Genomic DNA, 21,789 nt, shown 5'->3' on the forward strand with positions numbered 1-21,789 from the left:
TAAAAATAAAATCTTTCATTATTTGTACAATTATGCATTATTTACAACCCTTAGAAAAGGAAACGCTAATGATGGATACCATCAGGGGGTTAAACCAGAGCTTTTAAAGTTGTGTCTTTGTTTAGAGTTTGAGTTAAAGGAGAAGAAAACATAAAAATGATGCCAAAATCAGATGAAAGAGCGTTCAAACTTAATTGCAAACATGATCTTTAATATTTTTTGGGATTTTTTTTTCAAGAGAAAAGGGCATTTGAAAATATTTTTGTATGGTGGTTATTTAGGACCAATGTTTGGTATTTATCGTTGTTGCATAAAAATGTGTTCAATAAGGATGTGATGCTTGTCTAACAAATTTATTTAAATGTAAATTTGTTGTTTATACCAAAACATATGCATTTAACCTTAATTATGATAATATTTATGAACGTAATAAAAATGTAAATATGATCCAAACTGAGGTTTGATCTATTTGTTAGCTGAAAAGAACAAATTCTAGTGCAAAAATATTTATTAAACCTGTGTAACATCCTCATTTATGACATTATTAAACAAAGACTATAAATGCCAAAAGGTGGTCCCAAATATCCAGCATACAAAAATTATTTTCAGGTGTTTTTTTCACCCTAGGGAAAAATCAGAAAAACTATTGAAGACTACATTTAGGAATAACTTTTGCAGTCTTTCATCTGAACTTGGTCATTTTTATGTTTTCTCCACCTTTAAATATTTACATGGCACTCTTCAGAATTCAGACAAATTTTTACTTGTGAGTAGAATTTGTCACACAGCTTGCAATAATTAAAAGAAAGTACATAGTAAGCTTGGACACACAACTATGTATAGAGGGGTTGCATGTGACGTCACTATGGTAGAACAATAGCCAGTCAGTCATATTGGAGTCCTTTAAACGTGCGCTGGTATAGCCACAGTACTCCAATATGACTGCCAGAAGTGGGTCATGCAACCCCTCTATACGCTTTGTTTCCGCTGCAAGGCCTGAACGAATAGACAGACAGAGAAACAGACTGATGTTCTGATGTGCAGACAACCCCATGACTACATGATGGCAACAATATCCTGTCACCTCTCAGACCGAGAGGTAAAACATTCTGCAAACAATTAATATGCATGATTAGTCAACTGAACAGTTAAACCAACCAAGAACTTTTATGTGAACGGTCACTGAGCAGCTATCAATATTTCAGCAGCACATGCATCAGCAGTCATATATAGTTTATTAACTGAAAGAAAACTGAAAGAGACTACTTTACTATTTACTTATTTAGTCTTTACACCCTATCTTCAGCCAAAATGAAGCTTAAACTACCTGTACATGTCACACTTCCTTCAGGATATAGTTCATGTAATGTGGAATCCCGCTTCTCAACAAGAATTGAATTCAAAATGATAGGTCTGACACGTGAACATGAGTCTATCCAATAACCTGCAAATCTCGCTGTAAAGCGGGATTTCGCCATACATGACTGATACACCCTTCCTTCTTCCATCAAACAAAAATTTTCCCCTGCTGAGCACTGCATGACAACCACTCCTGCTTTCACCATGTCCTTACCAATCTCCATTCACCCACAACCTCCACCACCACCCAACCCTTCCCCTGTCAATCTGGTAAGGTATCAAGGGTGGTCAGCTCCAAAGGTGTTCTAATGCCATGCTAATCACTCATGGCTTAACACACCATATACTTTGAATGAACACTTTACATCAGCTAACAGTAATGGGCAGAAAGGAGAGTCTAATGGGTTTACATCATGGGCATGTAACATTATGCAATCATTTGTGGCTAGCTGCATAAGGTTATGTAACTGTTGTGGCTAGTTGTAACTGCCAAAACTGGTGATCACCAACAGTAGACCAGACACTGAAACCCACTTCAGCAAAGACACTCTGGTCCATTCAATCCCACCTAATTGCCTGCCAAATTGATTTTCACACACACATGTATAGATGACCTCAGTATGCCACTTTCACAAACCAGAAATTGGACAGCATCCTAATATTGCACACGCTTCACTATCAACACACTAAGCTTAAATGCATAAAACACGCATTTTTTCAGTCATATGTACCAGCATCCAAGTGGGAAGTCAAGAAATGAAGTCACTGCTACAAACTCCTACCCCTGGGGATATATATGCGCACACATGTGAATTTAAAATCAATCCCAGTCATCCTCTCCATAATGTCACACCACTGAGGACAATTAATCATTCTATATTTTGTTCTATAACAGACTCATAAAATGCATTTACACCTAGATATACATAACAGAATTCACAACAAAAGATTGAGTGTAACAAAAGTAAATGTTAAATGAAATCAATATAACATATATATAATATCAGTAGGCCTACACCTCTAACAATCTTAAACCGCTGAGCGCACCAATACAGTGGAAACTTGTTTGAGAAAATGCAATAATACTATCCATCTCTAAAGGGCTATAAATAGCTGCTTAAGGTGAGAAAACAAAAACAGAAATGTGACAGTACATCAGAATGCAAATAAATCAAATGTCATGGCAGATATCTAAACTGCTTGCACCAAATGCTTCATTGATACGCAAACTCCTGATCATAGAGCAGACAGCAAAGGGTGCATCCCCTGATGATCATGTAGCAAAACAATCTAGAACAAAGAATGAGTAACACTCGTCCCTATTGATCAAGCATATAGGAGTCAGTGCACACCAAATAAAGGATGGGCTCAACGAGAGCCTAACTAGCATTTCCTGCTCCTCGGTCAATCAATAGCAATTGATCCCTCAACTCTCTCTAAGGGATTTAAGTGAAGTCCAATCTATGCCATACAAATGCAAAAAGCACAAGCATTAAGTGTCTTTAATTAATTGATGCCCTGACATGTTCAGATCAAACCTGACATGAGCTGATTGTAACTGCCAGAAGCGTCCCTCGACCAATCTGTTTTACCAGTGAACATAGAACAGGCTAATGAGACACCCTGTAGCTACCTTATTACAAACAGGTTGGCATCAACAATTTGAACACAAAACCAAAAGCCTCCATGTTCTGAGTTCAACCTTACAGTATGTACAGACAATGTGGCATTCACATCTATACGTACAAAACTTTGCAGCACTAAATTGCCAGTTTTAAGACATTAATATTTAATTCATAAAAGACACTGAAAATCTCTAAAGCAGACCCTCAGTTACTGCAGACAACATGACATTAGCTTGTATACAATACACGGCTCATTTGAGTAAAGAGTCACCCTCAGCAAAGTTGAGCAGATCATCCTTAAAACATTTTACATTTAGCTTCACCTGAACCATTGGAAAAACTAGACAGTTGGGAGGAAATTCTTTTTTTCAATTCTGGCTAATGAAAACAAGCAAGTTAGCATGGAGAGGGAAAATAAAAAATATTTTTAATATTTACAAGTAAGACATTTTTTTAGGGGTTTAATAACAGGATTATGCCCAATGAACATATTTTTAATGATGGCCTCAGCCACTGACCTTGTATGTTCTAATGATGCTCCTGCTACTTCAGCTGTCAGGAATGTTGTCAGTTACCTGGCAAAGGGTAGTTATTTTCTCCAGGCTTCCCCATCCCATAAACACTTTACAAGTGAAATATTCTGGATAACATCATTAAATTTCTATCAAATAAATGCATACAGACTTATCACATGTACCATACTGACAACCAGTACACCCAAACCTGTACTTATATTTCATACACTTTTATAGTGAACATGGAGAGGTCTGCATGCAGCTGAGAATCTCAAATGCTTAGGTACTTACATAAACCTGGAAACCTAGCTTCCACAGGCTTTACCCATGAAATAGCATTTGTGTGCACATGGCTAGAATATGTAAAACACAAGTACTAAAATGAATTCATAATAATACATAACCCATAGCTAAGATACCGAACACCAATCTGCAATGATTACAAGGCAGTGAAATCTTACACTTGACAAACAAAAATTGTGTTTAATATTTCTTCACATAAGCTCAATTACATCTACATCAGCTACAGCATTAATTGCAATTCCACCTGAACTACGAAGAATAACAGGATTTAATGCTTAAATGAGTAATATTTTTGGTATAGAATATACTTTAGTAAGGAAACGATAAACATATTGGTCAACATCTATAAAACTTTATAATCTTTACACTGCACCGGCTTAATTTTATTAGTGTAGACTGATACAGTTCCTGTCAGTATTTGACACTGTCTGGTTACACATCCCTTGTCTATTCATGACCACAAACAAAACATGTTGTGAACTGCTTTTTGACACATGTTTCTGACATGGATTCTGGTTCACCACTGTTTGCCTGATTATCCCATCATGCCTAGAATGCACAATTGTGTCAGACAGGTCTGAAAGAAGTTGAAAACTCCCCACCATTGCAATATGACAATATTTCTATTTAATTCATTCATATGCAACCTAAACATCCATACAAACAGCCATACAGACAAACAGCCATACAGACAAACTGCCATTCTTGGTTTAAAATCTTTGAATACTTCCTGTCTGTCAAAGGAACTCATCAGTTCTGTGTCAAACTTTGAATCAAACTTTGATTTGAAGACCTACTATTAAAATTCCTGATCTGACGTCAGTTATTCTGTATAATATCTGTCTGCGTGTTATACAAGATGACAGTCATGGCCACTGTTAGCTTATAAATCTCTCTGCAAACAATTCAGACTGAGACATGAGGACAGAAAAGTGCTAATATCATCAGTTCCCAACCACCACAGGCTTGAAAAATCATTTGATTAAATAAAACTAAATTAAATTTCTTTACCTTTTGCCATGGACCACATGGCAACATGTAAATAACAGGAGTCCACAGGAGCAGCACTTTGATGTCCAATCATATCAAACACAACTGTGGCCCATGTACATGCAGTGCACAGATATCTGCCGAATAATAACACCTGTCCTCCAGGTAAATCAACAGTCTTACTGGCCACGGACAGTTTAACTAATTATGATGCATCCTGTCGTCTTAGGGTCAGTGAGAGGAGGAGGAAAAGCCTGTTACTCCGTCAACACACAGCTTGTCTAATTATCCCCGACAGCACACAAACTGTGACGCCAAAGTGTAAAGATTCAGATGTTTTAGCCTTAGTGATCCGAACGGGCAAACAACAATATTGAAATTTTGCCCCATGCTAATTTGAAGTATCAAAAAGCCACCTAGCACCGCTCAAATCATTACCCAAAAGCACAGTTTAAAAATCCATTTCGCATAACGTGACATTGCTAACATGTAGATTATATCAATTTGTGGTTAACTTAAGGTTTTCCCATTGAGAACTGCTGTCAGCTACATATTGGAACATGAATGTATGAGGTGTGAGCATATTTTACACACAGAGGAGGACAAAGGTTCATCAAGTTAACCCAGACATTTAACGTTGAGAAAACAGGTGTTGTCGTGCTTGTTCAACGATTGTAATGACAATCTCACCTGTCAGGTGATCGGACACAATATCCAGCACTGATTGTCTATACTGATGTTTGTGAAGGAAGGAAGTGTATACAGGATATAGACATAGAGAAGGGATAAGAGTAAACAGAGCCCATGTTGGCTCAATATGAGCCTTGGTTTAGGGTGGTGCCTCATTCCATAACCTTGTATAATACACACGCTCTAACAAACCACCTTCAAGACAACACACTCATGTATATCCTGCTACAAAACCATAACACAGTATGTTTAGTCTAGAATTAACCACAAGTAGATTTACGATTTACATGACCGAAAAAAAAAAGCACGAGGAGAAAAGTCATATATCACTCAACACAATGATGCTTTCTGTGCAGAAAAAATATATCAGCCTACATGAATTGCATGACAGTACATGATTAAGGCTTAGACAGCCATCAGTGAATTTATGCTTCCTTCAACATGCTCTATCCCTGGCACTTCACCCATAAAACTGACCACCATCATATCAGATGGTGAAGATTCTTGAGTGTGGCATTCAATAAGGATCAAACCGATGAATTTAAGTTGGCATTACATTGAAATGGATAGACCAATGACAAATATCTTATACTTTTAGCAACCAAATTTTTTTTTTTTTTACAAAAACCAAATATTACAAATCTCTATGCCATGATGGGAACGCACAATCTAACTCGGCAAGTGTCTCCAAGTATAGATTACCATACCACTACTATAGAACAGTGACAACTTTTAGGCTTCCATACATAATTACATGTATCAAAATGGAAATCAAGGCCAAGAGCAGCAACACTTCCCCTTTAACTGTAAATAATTTTATATAATAACTGAAAAAGGTACGCCATTAGTCAGGAAAGACTTCCAATGCAAGTGCATGTATATCCCTTGTATGATAAATCACAAGTGCTTACCTTGTTCCAAACATGACAAATTGTACTTGCGACGTCCCACAGAGAGCTTGAAGTACACAGTGACATTGATCACAGGCTGTTTATCCGGGTTAAGGGCAAGGCAGTCCTGGTGAATGGACGCTGTAACATGTACCAGGTCCTGAATTCACATGCTCAAGAGAACAGGGCCCATCTGTAAGATAGGAAACCACTTCCTGAAGCTCAGTTTATTTCTGATGAGTGAGTTGTCAGAGCCAGCACTGATACCTCCTGGTCCTATACAATCAGTTTCTGGAGTCGCTCAGAGAAAGCCTTTTTATAAGGTGTGATTCTGGGTAAGCTCAGATAAATCCTTGTTATAAGGTCAGATTCTGGGAGAGCTTGAAGCTTAATGGAGAGGCTGGGGATAGGAGATCGGCTAAAGGGGGATACTGGTATCCAGGCTTGGCCATGCAGGACTGTGCTGGCCCTTACTAGATAGTGACTGCCAGTGGCTTATCCAAACACCCCTAGACCCCTTATTCTGACCCCAGGTCTGGCTTGAGGTTTCAGTCCTGAATCAGAGGAGGCAGTGAGATAAGAGGGAAGCCTTCACTTGTAACATAAACAGTATCTGTGTACCTGTACGTCTTCAGTGAGCCATTAGTTGTTGTTTCTGCCAGCAAAAGGGCTTCTGGCATACACGCTCCGCATACACACCTCCCTCTCCAGCCATGCACTGGGTCACTTGTGGTTCTTGAGGTATGTCTTCATGCACAGGCCTTTGTTAGCAATGCAGCCCACAAGCACAGATAGCATGCATTTGCTAAAAACAATAATCCCATGTAAGCAACAATGTGTGAATGAGCCAGGCAGCCCAACACCAGTGGCGCAGAGCAGAGGGATTGGAACACAGGCCTAGGTCAACTTCATCCCTTTTCAAGTCACAGCCTTTTAGAGAACAGCTGAGGAAGATGTAGTGGACCACAAGTGATGATAAATGGGACCGGCCGCTATTATACTCTGTTCTACAACTAACCAAGGTTCTGTATGGCCAAGAATAAAAAGGCAGTGAAAGACTATGATCATAACAATGCTGTGGTCAGCGCCAAGTCTGCATGACCTTCTACGCCATAAGATATAAGCCACCTTAGGCTTTGAGTATATTTGCCAAGAATAAAAAATGAGAAATAAGACTGAATATGTTCTTTATGATATTGATTGTTTATGACACACATGTGTATGAGAGTTGGACACACATTCAATGTCAACAGAGAGGCCTGAGCCAAAGAGTCCAACTGTGATCAATCCTACCTTCCTAACACACTCTTCCAAGACCACTCAAATATTCAAAGCTAACTGAAGAGGTGTGGACAGTAACTTTTTTCCATTGAAGGCTATTGATGAGTTTAAGTAAGTAAAGCTTAGGTCCAACAGTAACAGCAAAAAAGTACACATCACACAAGTGTTATCCAAGACAAGTACATACAAACAAATGATAGACACATTTTAAAAAAAATTGAATTATGTTACACTTGACCAAATTTGATGTCATATGTATGGGACAAAATCACGTTTTCCATAAAACATACCAGAAAAGAGCTGAGATGAACAAGGTTAAAATTAATCCCTGAAAACCAAAACTAAAAAATACATGTATACATTATGACAAAAGAAAACTACTCTTTACGCCCCTAAATAACAGGATAGCTGTGTATCTCATGAAGTGTGGTTTGTACATGGATGCACACAATTTTACCTTGCATATGATCACATGATCTCTGGTTAAAGAGGAAACTATGCAAAGTAAAGAGACAGAAACATTAAGATAAATATTGACTCATCTTGAACTAACAGATGATTGTTTGTGATGTGAAGCCATAGGCATACCCCCAAACAGCACCTCTGCACCACCCCAGTGCCAGATAGAAAAGCTCTACAACTATAGACAGAGGATCACAGCTTTAGCCACAAGACCACTGCGATGGCTCTCTGCTCATGTACATAATAATACCCAAACAATGGGTCAGGTCGTGGAAGTTTAACCTATGAACAGTTCCCCTCAGTTCTCAGAGTTCAGACTCAACAACAGTTCAGGATAAACTCTAGCTTCCTGAAAATTACACTATAGGAGTCAATTAACAAGAAAAAAACTTCAACAACCACAGTAGTCAAAAAAGATAAATAAAACCAGGAAACCACAATGGTAGTCAACCAGACAGAAATACAGCTACCATGAGGGTCATTACAAGACAAAGAAAACCACCATGACACTCAACATAAGACAAATAAAATCACCATGTTGGTCAACATGAGATGAATAAAACTTACATGATAGTCAACTTGAGGTGAATAAAACTCACATGATAGTCAACATATGGCTAAAAAACCACATGATAGTTAACATGAGGCTAATAAAACTCACATGATAGTCAACATGAGACTAATAAAACTCCCATGAATAAAATCACTGTGATGGTCAACATGGGACAAACAAAACTCACATGATATTCAACATGGGACTAACAAAACTCACATGATATTCAACATGAGGCTACTAAAACTCACATGATAGTCAACATGAGGCTAATAAAACTCACACGACAGTCAACATGAGACTAATAAAACTCACATGATAGTCAACGTAAGACTAATAAAACTCACAAGATGGCCAATGTGAGACTAATAAATTATACCACCATAATTATCAACAGGAGTCAAAAAAAATCAACAGAAGACACATACAAATAAACTACCAAGAAAGACAAAAAGAAAGAAAAATAGAACTACCGTAAACATGATAAACCATGAAAAGAACAAATCAAAAAAGGCTAAAATTGTCAACAGGTAATAAATGAACACAATGCAACAAGACAGGAAAAGGTTCCAGAGAAAGGAGATAGCAGGGACGGGCAAAGAGGTAAAAACCACCAATACTGTAAACAGATAAAACAACAAATGGGAGACAACCAAGAAGATTATGCAAGGCCACAAAAAAGATTCAAGACACAGAGAGACAAATAAACAATCAAGACACAGAGAGACAAATAAAAACAATCAAGGCTGACAGGGAGACAAATAAATCCAGCAAAAATATACAAAAATCTAAAATTTTTAAATTCTTCTACCCCATCATAAAGTGATGCTGAACTGGCCGAAGTGGCGTTAAACCATAATCACTTTAATTTTTTTTAATGTCCAAGAACATAATCCAAACTATATCTTTCTAATCGTACGTTGCACTAGTAAGGAACAGACTTGCTCAGGACATGACCTTAACGAAAATCAATCATGGCCTATCTTCCTGAATAGAAATGAAATGAATGTGGTCTGGAACAAGTCAAGCAGCAGACTACTTTTATAGGTTCCTTTCTTCCAACTGATCCAATTAAGCTAACCATCCCCATGGCCTATAAGGAGGAGAACTCTTCCGTAGGAACCTCAGAACAGCTTTCAATGCAGCTAGTTTACGTAGTAGCACAAGAGATTTGCAGGGCAAATATAGGTTGTCAGTTTTTGCCCAGACCAAGCAATATGAAATCAGCCCAATTAGTATATATAACATTATTCATATTTTCTATTATCCATTATTTCACAAAAAAGGTAAGATCAGATGCAAAGTTAATACTAAATGCATAAAGACTGTATCCAAAACACCTGAGATATGTCACAATATTATCCCACTCATTTGTGTTTGCCATGTCATGATACAAGTGATGCTCAAGACAAAAATATGTTTTGTCACCTCATTTTCATTTATCTATTTATTTTTTGATGTGTGTTGTACTCTGTATTCAAGAGTATTTCATTTATATGATGGCGACCAGTATTATGATGGGACGAAACTTTGCACAGTCCGGGGGAACATGTCATTTTCAAACATAAATTTTAACACACCTACAATGGAAGAGAGTGATACATAATTCCTACACTTTAATCTCCCTGGCCCTCCTCCACAAGGTAAAGCAGTGGTAATAATAAATAGAGTCAACTAGATAAAGAGATTATTTTGAAAGTAAATGATTTGCCCATTGCAACTGTTCATTCATGAATGGCCTTTGTCAAGTTGAAACATCCTCATTTCAATCATGCAATCTTTTATTGCTACGACTATAAAAAAATATTTCTGTTTTTTTCTCAGAAATATAGTTTATCAAAGAGAATGAGACATTCCCACCATTCCCTTTTTTGTGGCAGTCTGGGGAAGGTTTGGCAGGTGGCCATTGCAGACTACATACATGTATCTACTGCATCACATAGGAAGTTTACTCATGTAACAATAATCCCTGGTTAATTTGAGACATCCTACAACAGCTTCCCACCTGTTGGCATAGTTAGAATACCAGAGGGCAAGGGGTACTATATATTCCACCCACACCCCACATGTCTGCCCCAATGGTTTACTGATTAACTGGTCTAGCTGTAGAGAGTATGGCATACATGATGTACAGGTACTACATTATGCAGCATATAAAGATGGAGAGACTCACTCAATCAGATCAATGAATTAAGTAAATTACAGGTGTATCACAAATGCTAAACATAAACACAGACTTTACCATGGAAATTAACTCTTTTGAGCAAGCTTAATTTTTGTGTTAGGATTTTGTACAACATGTGCTCAATACATATCAATATGAAGACCAAAAAGATTACCACTGTCTTCACATGACAGGCATAGGATTAATTCTGGATTAAGCAAGATTATAACTACAAAAAACTTCCTCACTAAATTCGCATATAAGTAAACATAAATGCTACTGGAAGACAACCACAAAGCTGTCCGGTAAGTCTGGCGAAACAGAACAAGTTTTACATACAATACCACATCTGACCTATATTAACACACACAACCTCATCACTTGTACATGAAACAATAAGATGAACCTACAGGTAGTACTATGGTCACAGCGTTCTTCATGATGTACATTTTTGTCCAGTTAAGCAGTTTAGAGTGTTTCCACAATAATACAGGTGGAGCAGAACTGTCAAAAGTAGCTTGAATGAAGTTGGAATATTTAAATTAATAAAACATTCTGTTAACAGAACATTCTGGTCAACAGAACATTCTGCCATGCTGCCATCTAGTGCTGTGTGTGTCGGGTCTACAGTGTAGCTATATGTATTGTTAGCAGTCCAGGCTGAGCGATGCTCATTCAGCAATGTGTAGGTGTTGAGGAATTTCATTGAGTGGTCTAGACTAGTACAATGCCCCTGCTCTGGCTATATACCTATATGTACTCTACTACATACATACACAGCCCTAACTACCCAGTAATTCAGAACATGCTTGTAGACTTGTTTGACCAAGATCTGAGAATTTCAGCAGATTTTTATAATAAATTCTGAACACTTCAGGCAGGAATAAATACCAGCCCTTGAGCATACATGTAGCTTATTAATTACCTCTGATGTTGTCAGTTCAGTAACAGTACATGTAACACAGTCCTGGGAAATCTGTCAGTTGTGTGCACTGAAGCATAAGCACATTCTCACTACAAAACGGCCTTTGATTTTTTTTTCACCTATGTTAGAATTATCTTCCACTGAGAAAGTTTCCATGGATTAAACAAGACAAACAGTATGTACTGTTATGTAGTAATAGCTACAACTATGTCTGCAAATTTATTGTAAGTTTCACAAATAATTGTCGTCAAAAAGTCTTTATACATTGAAAGTCTAAAAAAAAACATGGAAACATTGTAATCAGTCCATGAAAACCTATAAAAATATGGGGGAGAAGTTAGGGGGTGGGGGGGTACCGGGGCTGGAGGTAGAGGGTGAGAGCCAAAAGATACTACATTAGCCTGAGTATAACTGTATACACTACGGTAACTTTTGAAAATTTTATCTTTTATAATTATGAATACATGAACTCCATAACTGTTAAATAATTGCTTTAATATGTAATGCAGAAAGGCACTGGAGTACAGCACTGCATTCCTTGTAGCTTTAATTATCGCATATAATGTAATATTTATATACCTCATGCTTGAGTACAGGTGTAGCATAAAAAGAAACAGACCTGTAGGCATTTTACCATTCACCAATCAAACTGATTCGTGGTTACATGTTAAGGTCGTTTATTGATCAGATGGTTACAACTACGGGCTGGAAGAGATAAAATCATTTTCCTAGCTCAGTGCCACACTGCTCCAGGCTTATTTTTACCTCACTACATGGCATGGCAGAACGGCTGATCATTCAGTACTTCAGTTAATACAATAATGACGACTGCCCGCAGGAGATAGCGTGTGAATGAGACGTACCCCACAGGAGCGCACTACGCTCCCACACAATTACCAATCAATTTACTACATGTATATTTTCAGCTTCATAAAACTGTGATATATCACGCTTACCAAAGATCGCATGCTATGTCCATATAATACAGCATAAAGACACCTCTATGGTACAGTCATTAGGTCACAACCTCAGCTACAAATCAATATACTACAATCACATAAACATACACACACAGTATGTTTAATACAGCTACAGAATGAGCTGATTTCTTCACTGACATATCCCAAATTAACTGTGATGATTAGACATTACCCTAATTCCTCAACATTTTAGCACATGAAAAAGCAACTTTCAGTGTGAATTGTGCACCTTTCCACTTTGATTTTTCACGCAAATCTACATTGGGTGGGTTTGCCAATTTCAGGTCTTCAGAGAAAGTATAGTTTTATCAGTCTGCAAAGAATAATGCCTTCAGAACATGCTTGAATAAACATCTTTCAAACATGCGAATAGGTTAAGAATGCAAATAGGTTAAGAATATCAAGTACATTTTACATCTGACACAAGTTCCCAGTACAACCAAAGATGTCAAGTACTCAACTGCCACAGTACAAATATTTTCTTGTACTCTACTTGCACTTTTGCACCAGACAATCTAAGCTAAATCTTCACCAAAGGGAGCAGGCTGTAGACTAATAGTGAAAGGTGCTTGCCTTTCAATCACTAGGACACAGTGACACATGGTTCAAATCTAGTCTTGTGTGTGTGAACAAGCTTCGGTCCTCTCTACTGTATGTATGTTTTATTTTCAAATGCATTCCAGAGAATTAAATAGAAAATATAGTTTGTTTCTTGGTACATGTAATACATAAATACAATTCTCAGTATAGTCAGTGGTGATTTATTCTGTTAAAATAAAACCTGAGAGCTTAGTCTGTTGGAGCATTCAACAAGTGCTAGTATGTGTGTTGTATATATATATATATATACACACAGTTTCAACATTTGTCCTCATGTCAAAAACAGAACTATTTTATGGAGTGTGTGTACCAGATAGGTGGTTCCTTCACACCCAAATATAACTCTGTGTTATAAATAGTGTACGTCATACACATGAACATGGTGCAGAAGTACACGTGGGCCAACAGCAGGACCTAGGCCCAGCTTCACCGCTCCTGCCTCTACAACCACCTGCCAACCACATGCTGCACCACTCTAAATGTACACAGATTACTTACCTAGATAATAGCAAACCACACAATCCCAGGCATAGCAATACTGCTATATATAATAACTAATCTGTCTAATATAGAAGTTTTATGCTTTTCATTCAATTTTGAGAGAAAAACATGCAAGGTGTGAAGATATGACACAGACACATTTCATTTTAATACACATTTCACCTCTGGCTACATATAATATACCTGATGACCTGTTGATAATACTCTACTATACTTGGTTCTTATATACCCAATATAAAGAATAAACATGATCAAGTACAGTAATTACTTTGTATAATAACAAGAGCATGAACACACTAATTTGCTTTCAAGACAGTGACTTGTAGTTGGCCACCTGTTTACATTAATTGTAGATTACGCTCAGTAATGCTACACATCCCACAAACAGTTTCACCTACCTGACATATAGCACGGTGTGCTGGCATCACCAGCCATGTACATCTCCACACGGGGTCCCCAAAACTTCACACTTACTCCCTCAGTCACGGAATGCTGAATGCCTATATCTGTTCAGGAAAAGACAAAAAATGAGAATGTTCAGATGTGGAGAACTTTCTGTGCATGAAGTACTGTAAACGGTATGTGAGAGCCAGGGAAGGAGATAAAGTCAGAGATGACGGGTCGAGCACGCGGACAGAGGATGCTAGAGTCAGGCAGGCCCGCCTCCCAGGTGGAATCAATGCTCAGGGGGATGGCAGACAGATATAGGGCCTATGCAATGCTGACTCAGGCCACTGATGAAATCAACATGAACGAAATCGACATGAACCATAGTTTACACGAGCAGGTTTCTCAACTTGAAAGGCTTACCTCAAACATAGATATGCTACCAATTCAACAGAAACTCCTCAGTCCTCCCAAAAAAATCCTCAGTCATGTCAGTGCTCTATTTCATACGTACAACTAAATCGCATGCAGTATCAGTATATTTCATTTACCAGTAGCACATATCTTACACATGTTACCATATATCTGACACATACAGCGAATCTAGCCTAATTTTTCAACCTTTTTAACAGCCTCTGTAACCAACACTCATCAATATTTGAGACCTTCCGAGAAAAGTATGGAGAATGGAAAAACAATCTGCACAGTTTAATGAAGCTTGCATGTTAAGTGACACAAGCCAATCATTTTAGCATCATTTTCATAATAATTGCATGCATAAATTCCACTGAATAATGTGCTTTAAAGGTTGAAAAGGTATGGGAATTAGAGTAAACAGTTCATAAATGCAATCCACATACTTCCTAATATTTATACACATATTATATTTTTTATACTTCAAAATGCATAACAATCCTTTTTCAAGAACATACAAATATTCATAGGCATGGCACTGAACACCAATCATGATTAAATAAATAAAGACTATCCATGTACCCCTCAATATCTTTCACCTGATTCAATAAAAGAACTGTTAACTATTAACTGCAGGGTAATCTGCTAACACCTCCTAAACAGCATATAGCTCACCAGGTTTTAAAGCTAACACAGCTTTGGTACACTGAAATGTCTTTTCACCAGACTGTATCCGTCATCAGTTGTTCTCATACCGAGCTCTAACAAACCATATATACTTATATAGGACATCAGATCACATGGGTTTTACATATGATGCTAAATACAGACATGTTCGTGGGATCTCCACTGAAATAAACCAGAGTGATAATTTCAATGGCTGCACCTGCTATTTCTCTTTTGTCTAATGAGTCAACCAACTTGCTTTGTCATATGCTTAACTGTTTTAATAAACATCTGTATGAGTGTATTACATGTAATTAGTTTGAAACTTAATATCATCTACAAATAACTTCAACAAAAATTCTAACAAGTCAACAATAGAAACTAGAAAAACCATTCATCATCCAGTTGTAGCCCACTCTCCCCTTATACACACTACAAAATAGAATAATGTAAAGAACTGTAGCTTTCAGTATCAATCTTACTGCATACATTAATAATGTGTTTATCAGGTGAAGGTCAGAAATAATTCAGCAAAACCTGTTTAGTTTACAAATGTTACATCCATCAAAAGACTACAGTATATAAATGAAGCTGAGATACTACCTTTCACAATGGTGATCATCTCAAACACTTGCATGACCTATAGGCTTATACCTTGTCAAAATAATGAGAAATCATGCATTATAAACAGGAATTCATAAAGAAATATTTTCCTTTACAAAATTACAACAAGTTCTTTCAAGTTTCACAAATGCTGGGCTAAAATAGTCAGTTCATGTAACCTCATTTGTTACTCACATTTTTGCAAACACCTTGCCAATGATCATCATGTTATTTATTACAACCTACCTCCCCACCCCCCACCTCCAAATGCCCCACCTGACTAACTAAAAATTTAAAAAGGGTGTTTCAATGCCCCACCCCCACCTCCAGCAACTTCATACCATACATACACATATATCTGATTTGTTAGACATTTCTGTGGAGTGACTGGATTTTCAAGAGTGATCAGAAGTATCAAAACAGATCGACGAACAGATTGTAATACAGCAGAGATGACCTACAAAGACATATGTTGGCTAGGTATCAAACTATTAAAGTGTGAGATAATTTGTAGCAGGCCAGTATTCTGAATGGCACAGCCAAATATGACACATGTCCCTCCAGTCATCCATTAGAATCCTGCCGCTATATTCACAGACTAAACACCAATAGTAAACTGATCAGTGAATCAGGATGCATGCCTCTAGCATGGGGCAAGCTGGTAAATACGTACATAATAAGCTTGAGGACAACACTGTCAACCCCAGATAGAATTAGTATCACCTGTATGCCGAAGTAGGAGAATACAATATGCCAGTGTGTTAGGTGACCTACATGAAGGCACAGGTGAACATACCACAGTTGTACAGGTATGAGCGTCTCACCTGAGCAATCCAACAGCCAGCAATGTCATAGTTACAATAGCTCTGAATTCCACCGCTCTAATGTGAGACAATAAATCGTCATTATAAAGCACATGAAACCAAGAAATACTTCCAACGCAGTCTAATATTCACACAGCCACAACCTATTTGTTTCAATGAACCGAGTCGGACATCTGACTTAATATACCACAGCCATGCGGGAACAAGCTATTATTTAGGTCAAGGTCAACCATCAGCAAAAAAAAAGAAAGAAAATGTGCGCACATCTTGAACTACAAATTTATTGATAAACATATTCATCAAGCACCAACATGCACCATATCTGCACTATATATACACTAAGTGGTTTTCATATTTCATAAAACGGACGTCACAAACAGCTGTGTTTTAACGTCCCTATAAATACCTGGCTGCAAAAATTACGCTTATCTGATAACTAATGCAGACAAAAGTGATTAAATATGTGATAAAGCAATTAATCAAGTTACCCATTAGTTTAATTGCATGAGAGTGAGCCTATGTCAGCATCCGGCATGATTAATTTGTTATGTTTCAACCGTGTTTCATTTTAATAAAAAAAATACAAATAAGTGCAGTAGAACACTCTTCCACTGACTAAACTGTGCTAAATATCTCCAAATCAATTAGTCACTTCCTAATTAGAAGGTAATGAAATTAATTTTCTTAGGGCATAATGCAACAAATTATCTGTCTTTATTAAATAAGACTATCAAAACACACAATCACAATAAATGAGAGTTTTAAATATTTGTATATACTATTGAAACATGTCATCGATAGAGAAATTCAGACAGAAAATCACGTCGTACTGGCATGACAAAGCATGTCAAAACAGTAAGTCAGGGAAATTCAAAAACTGATAGTACACTCCTGAGTTGCAACAAAGCAGGAAGTTCCATGAAACTCATTACACATCATGATTAATCACATTACACAAAAAGTTTTATACAAAAAATAGTATAGCCACCCACTCTGCTTAAAGCTTCATGAGAAAAATGAGTTAATAACTCTCCCTATCTTGCTTAGATGATGTTTACCGCATATCCAAAATATATTAGATAAAATAATAAAGCAATACACAAAAAGCAGTGTGAAACAACTTCACTAAAATTGAGAATATTTTCTCTTCAAGTTTGTAACTTGTGCAATGTGATGGCTTTGCCCGCTCTCTAGTTGTACGTAGTAAGGTCAGCAACAAGCTGCAGTCGTGGGTTTCTTCCTGCCATAATGCTGGCCGCTGTCATGTAAGTGAAATACAATTGAGTACAGCATAAAACTCCAACCAAATAAATAAATCAAATAAATATCTTTTGTAGCTTAATCATACAGCCCATTAGTTTCAGACTATTTCTAGAGGAAGTGAAGAAAATACATTTACTCAAACTGCCTAAATGGATAAATGCACAAAGCAGCAAAAACTGAATACAAACCAATCTCAAAAATTCACACAACTTCTGTCCCCAAACATTAAACTGTCTTGTAATTTTTATCACTGGTGTTAAACAACTATCAAATAAATAAATAAATTTTATCACAATAAATAAGTTTCACAGAGTAAGGGACTCTAGGATACTGCCTAGTTTCTTCTTCTTCATATGAGTTTCTCTGCAAGGGACAGCTAGATATCTTTGACAAGTAAGATAAATAATTATAAGCTGTAGGCCTATTTGCTATACATTACACAAAGACGCTGTTCCATCATCCCAAGTAAAGAGGCAGTCCTTTCACTTCATTCAGAAAATAGCTCTGACACTGCCCCTGTCCTCTTATTATGTACCAGGGTCCAATACATAAGAAGTCCTATAGCATGTTGAACACATCATTTGATGGTAACAAAGCTAAGATGATGAAACAAGAAAGTTCCTGTGTAGGTGTTTACTTTAGTCCAAAACATCTAACATAGACTTAACACAGCGCAACCAGAAAAACAGCCATACTCTAGCACACCATCTGCAGCCACCACATGGCTACAAAAATATCACATCTTGGCAGAATACAAAATTGTTAAATATAGGTTAGATATGTATACAGTGAGAGACTCCACCCATCCAGATATAGGCAAACTGTATTAGTTATGTCAGGATGTTTAAGTGTATACAGTTCCACCCAGGCTATTAAAATACCAAAGTACAGATTTTATTTACATATATATATATATATATCTGAATCTTGGGACGACCACTGATACACAGGATGGAAAAAGAAGTCAACAGGAACTGTGTACCACCTTGTACATATCATGTGGTCAAAAACAAAAAGTATCTGCACTTCAATTTGAAATGTAAGACCAGCTATCCATTGTACAAAATAGAACAAAGATAAGATAACAGGCCTGTTATACCTGTTACACATGTATGTTTGTTTTGCATAGTATTTCCCACACAAGAAAAATGTCTTAACTTTGACAGATTTTATTCAGCCTTTTTGCAGAACTTTTTTTTCAATTCCACAGTAATTTGCCTTCATAATGCAAAAATTCTATTAAAAAAGTAAAAAAAAAAAGGAAGTTCCAACAGACCTACCTTCATTTAGCAGACAGAGCTGGGTTATGTGAAACAAGTATGGCCTGACTATAAAAAGCTATGTCCACACAAACAAATGTAATTATCTCTCTGTTCAGAGAATGACACTACATCAGAGAAATGGAATCCGTGGTGAATTACCCAACATGACCAATGCCATTTCTCATCAGTTTTATGCTCTCAATGACTAGAGCATGAGAATGAAGCCTGTTTGCACTGACAGGGGATGTACAGGACTGTACATGTAAGGCCACATCCTTGCCAGAAATGATTACTTCCTGAGCGGAGAAAACAAAACCATTCATGTCAGACAACTCTGCCAAGAAAACAACATACAAAGCCAACCAGAACTATTTTAAGGAATGCAGACATCGCTCTCCAAATTGTAAAGACATGACACAGTCTATTTATATGGGATACCTACAGCAGGCACAGTGGGTACTGGAGTGGGCTTAAGTGGGCTGGTGACTGTTTATAGGTTAACAAGGATCTGGAATGCCACGGCTGGCCAACATCACCAAAATACCAAGTAACTCAACTTCTGGTGGAAAGGTGGGCACAACAAAAGGAAAGAGAGAGAAAATAGGTGTGTAAAATCATGCACTATAAGAGAGAGGTTTGCAAGCGAGAGGTCCACATGCTTCAGTACCTGCTGCATGATTTCCACGAAATTCCAGCTAGATTAAAACATGACTACAAATGCATACTACTAGTATATAGCAGGATATTCATGCTAGGAAATAACAACCACGTGAATAATATGAATGCCAAAATTCTTGATTGGAAGTAATGTATATTCATCTCCAAACTCTCCTATCTAGACATCATACTGAACATTCACCTTATTCAGAAGTTTAGGAAAGCCTAATACTAAGTGGCTAGGGCGATTTTTAATAGCAGTTTGAAAGGCTGTGCCTAGTCCCAACTGAACTGTTGTGGATAAAAAAAAGGCTGATATTATGGCTGCTCTTTTTGGCTCTCTAGATTTGGAAGACATTTACATCCAGCTGACCCGAGTCAAAAGTTAAACCTATTATCACCTTATTAAAAATGGTAAAATTTACGTACAGATTATGTAATACCTGCATCACTGCCTGATAATTTCTACACATGTACATGTATCACTGCTCCAGATCACTAGAAGGGAATTAACATCCAATCACATCAATCAAGGCTGTGTTCACATTGAGTTGGCCTATAACTCTCTACTTGTAATATATACCTAAACTGTTTACAAGAATATAGGGCAGTAGCCTACTAAAATATGGTCTATTTTATACATATATATATATATAATATAAACATGTCATGTACAGGCTGGTGTAACGCAAATCTAGAAGAAAACCCCCTTTAAGTTACCAGTTTTGTTAGATATATCTCGTAACAGATATAGGTAATCCATTTCACCTAAGTAAAAGCTGACCTCTTTGAACTGGAATGACAACTTGAATAAATGGAGGCCTACATAGCCGCCTGTAGTTGTGCAGTTCATCCTTCACTGTAGGCCTACCTGTCAAAGCTGCATACGCAACCATTATATTTAATTTTCTATACCGGTACATATATATTTGTGCATACCACAGCTGGCTGAATTATATATGACACCGGTAACGATCCACGTAGGCTTACCTGGATTTGTTGTCCTACAGCACATTTAAGACGATCTGAAGATCTCACTTCTCTTCCCACTCATTCATTCATTCTATCTCCAGGTCGCTGACGCCATTGTCCTAGTTACAGGCTGTACGTACATATACCTGGCCAAGCCCGTGATATGCCACGCACAAGACAATTTTTCACAAGCATTGAAAACAATCTCACTTCTTTTTTAAACAGAGTTTTTAAAACCAAACGTACATCATTGACAACCTAATATTCTATTGCCCCCAGTTACATCGATAAAGCACAGCACTTATTTCACGTGTTCATATGGCCGGTCAAACTTTTCTGAGAGAGATCGAGCTCAAGTGACCTTTAACCTCTCCTAGTGTCATTGGAATGTCACGTGCGCGGTTTCTCCCACATGTTCCCGATTAATCAAGTGTGAACTTCATTCAGTTATCCAGGCAATGCATCGCTTGGGGTCTTTTTCTGTTGTGTGTTGCCAGTGAAATTACATGATGATTGTAGTGACATATGTGTTGAATTATGATGATGATGTCAATGATGTTCACGATGAGATAATGATTATGATAGTGACAGAGGTGCTGGGATTTGGTGATGAGTGTAGAGCATCGGGTGAATATGTGATGAAAGGGGTATTATGCGGTAGGTGAGCCTTTCGGGGTATATACGTACGTCTAATAGCCTTTCGGGGTATATACATACGTCTTATAGTCTTTCGGGGTATTCACTGTAGGTTTCATAGAAGATAAAGGGATATTCCTACGTAGGCAGTCCTGCCAGTTTCTCTTGTGAAGCTCTCATACCATGGGTCAAACATGTTGGTATAAACTATGCTGCAACAGCCAAATGATTTTGTCAAAGACCTAGGAACAGTTTTTAAACATGTGA

General features: G+C 37.4%; 1 protein-coding gene across 6 annotated transcripts in view; it reads right to left on the minus strand.

Annotated features, from left to right (window-relative positions):
- The window catches only part of LOC135470537 (pro-neuregulin-1, membrane-bound isoform-like), a 32,316-nt gene extending 11,125 nt beyond the window's left edge, over positions 1 to 21,191 (minus strand). For 2 of the 6 annotated variants that reach the window (XM_064749586.1, XM_064749545.1), the window contains exons 1-3: positions 20,905 to 21,191; positions 14,237 to 14,344; positions 6,394 to 6,565 (exon numbers count right to left, since the gene is read on the minus strand). The gene's annotated coding sequence lies outside the window, so the exon portion shown is untranslated. Of the gene's footprint in view, positions 1 to 6,393; positions 6,566 to 14,236; positions 14,345 to 15,314; positions 15,509 to 15,908; positions 15,935 to 16,732; positions 16,851 to 20,904 lie in introns of those variants that run through there. The other 4 variants (XM_064749554.1, XM_064749570.1, XM_064749562.1 and 1 more) reach the window with 4 other exon arrangements.
- Positions 21,192 to 21,789: the final 598 nt, after the last annotated feature.

This window comes from Liolophura sinensis, chromosome 1 (genome assembly GCF_032854445.1).
Source record: "Liolophura sinensis isolate JHLJ2023 chromosome 1, CUHK_Ljap_v2, whole genome shotgun sequence".
NCBI classification, from domain to species: domain Eukaryota; kingdom Metazoa; phylum Mollusca; class Polyplacophora; order Chitonida; family Chitonidae; genus Liolophura; species Liolophura sinensis.